A 2500-nucleotide genomic window follows, 5' to 3' on the forward strand; every position below is an offset into this window, starting at 1 on the left:
AGGGAGGTGATTTATGAGCAGAATTCGGAAATCTTTACTAACTTGCCTAGAGAGGTTTTTCTTAAGCAAGTTAAATTGCTGTTTAAAACTGGCCCAAGGAATCAAGATACCACTAACTGGGTAATGGAGGTGTCCCCGGATATTAGGAATATTTTGCGTAGAAATGAAAGAATATATGTTGAATCATATCGTTGTAAGGTGAATGATTTCATTTCGATTAGCAGGTGTTATAAGTGTCAGGGACTTGGGCATATTGCGAAGTCATGTAAGGCTGAAATGGAAACATGTGGAAAGTGTGCAGAGGAGGGACATATGATGAAGGACTGTAGACGACCAAAACAGTATCATAAGTGTGCAGTTTGTAAACGATTGGGGAAAACTGATGACCATGTTGCGAACGGAAATTGCCCACAATATAAAGTAATGTTGGAGCTAAATAAGGAGCGTACTAATTATGGATAAGTACGACTTAAGAATATTACAGGTGAATTTAGGAAGGGGAAGAGTAGCTACAGCTGAGGCAGTGGAACTTGCATGTAAAGTAAAAGCTCCTATAATGTTAATCCAGGAGCCTTACACCTTTTGCTTTAAAGCATCGGGCCTTGGTACATATTCGAATCAAATACTTACGGGTAACGGAGACAAAGAAGTACCCTGGGCCTGTGTTGTGATTCTGAATAAGGACTATGTGGCCACACTTCTGAAGGATGTGAGTACCTCTCATTGCGTATGTGTACATATTTCTGGTCCTAGTGGTTGTTTTTATGTTATATCAGCATATTTGCAGTATTCGCTTCCGGTTGAGGAGGTCTTGCAGCAGGTACATACAGCTCTTAGTAAGATAGGAAATTCCCGAGTAATATTGGGAATGGATGTTAATGCTGTTTCTTATTAATGGTCTTCGCGTGCAGCTGATTTGGAGGATGAACGTGGTGAGGCAGTTGAGAGTTTGATAGCTCAATGGAACTTAGTACCATTGAATCGAGAAGGAGAATTATGTACTTTCAAGGTTGGAAACAGAGATATTGATGTTACTTTGTCGGATGTTACTATGGCCAGTAAAGTTGTTGCATGGAAGGTACTGGACCAGATGCCCTCTACTGATCATAGACCTATTCTCGTGACATTTGGAAACCTCCCTAGAGCAGAAAGAGTTATGAAAATGAGGTTTAATACTGCCAAGGCTGATTGGGATCTCTACACAGGTGAAATTTCTAGGTTAGTAACACTCTATAATCGGCAGCAGATTACAATTAGTGGTCCGGACGATGTGCAAAAGCTGGCGGAGGCAGTTGAAGAAATTATCATTGGTGCTGGAAGTGTATCAATAAGAAAGAAAACTAATTTCCAGAAGTCTGTACCATGGTGGACCCCGGAACTTACTAAAGAGAAAAGAATAACGAATAGACTTCGTAGAGAATACCAGCGGGAACTGGATATAGAATTGCGAAAATTTAAGCGGCAGGTATATAAAGATCATCGGCGTAAATATACGAAGAAGTCATTAAGGGCCAAAAGGGATAGCTGGAGATCTTTTGTAGAGACCTCAACAGATGGGAACCCATATGGAATTGCTTATAAAATGGCTAGAAATAAGTTGAATGTTAAAGCGGCTACTGTTAGTGTAATTGATGGAGATACTCATACGTTGAATTGGAAGCAAACTACGGAAGTGATTTTGGAAGGCTTATTTGGGAAAACGACTGGGGAAGATGATGAGCTGCCTGAATGCTCTATGGAGAGGATGATTGGATCACAACCTGGACCACAATTTGAAGGATGGGACGAAATTGAGATATTGAAAGCAGTTAAAATGATGCGTAACGGGAAGTCGCCTGGACGAGACTTAATTGAGGTTGAAATGATAAAAAAGGCGGTTAGTGCGGGATTATTGTCTTTACTAGTGAAGTTATTTAATAGTTGTGTCAAATTTGGAGTGTTCCCGAAAATATGGAAGACTGGAATTATTAGAGTTCTGTTAAAATCACCTAGTAAGGATCCGACAAAGGTTCGATCATATAGACCTGTCTGTTTGTTGCCGGTGCTAAGCAAAGTTTTGGAGAGATTAATAAGAAGTAAATTGGTACCTATAATAATGCATCCACAGTTTGCCTCGACCAGACAGTATGGATTTAGAGCTAAAAGGAGTACGGAAGATGCAATAACATGTTTAAGGAGGTCTGTAGATGACTCGGAAAAGAAAATGTCTTTGGCTATACTTATAGACATAACTGGGGCCTTCGATAATTTGAAATGGACATCTATTATTAGGGAATTAAAACAAAGGGGTACAAGCAATGAGATCTTGAATTTAGTTCGTGACTATCTTTCTCAGAGATATGTAAGGGTCGAGGAGAAATATGAATATGTGTCTAAGAAATTGAATAAGGGTTGTCCGCAGGGATCCATATTGGGTCCTGATTTTTGGAATATTAATATGGATGGGTTACTTAAAACCCTAGAAGAAGCAGGAGCAATAGTAATTGCTTATGCTGATGAC

The sequence above is a fragment of the Leptopilina heterotoma genome, unplaced genomic scaffold, assembly GCF_015476425.1.
Source record: "Leptopilina heterotoma isolate Lh14 unplaced genomic scaffold, ASM1547642v1 Lhet_6768, whole genome shotgun sequence".
Classification (NCBI taxonomy): Eukaryota; Metazoa; Arthropoda; class Insecta; order Hymenoptera; family Figitidae; genus Leptopilina; species Leptopilina heterotoma.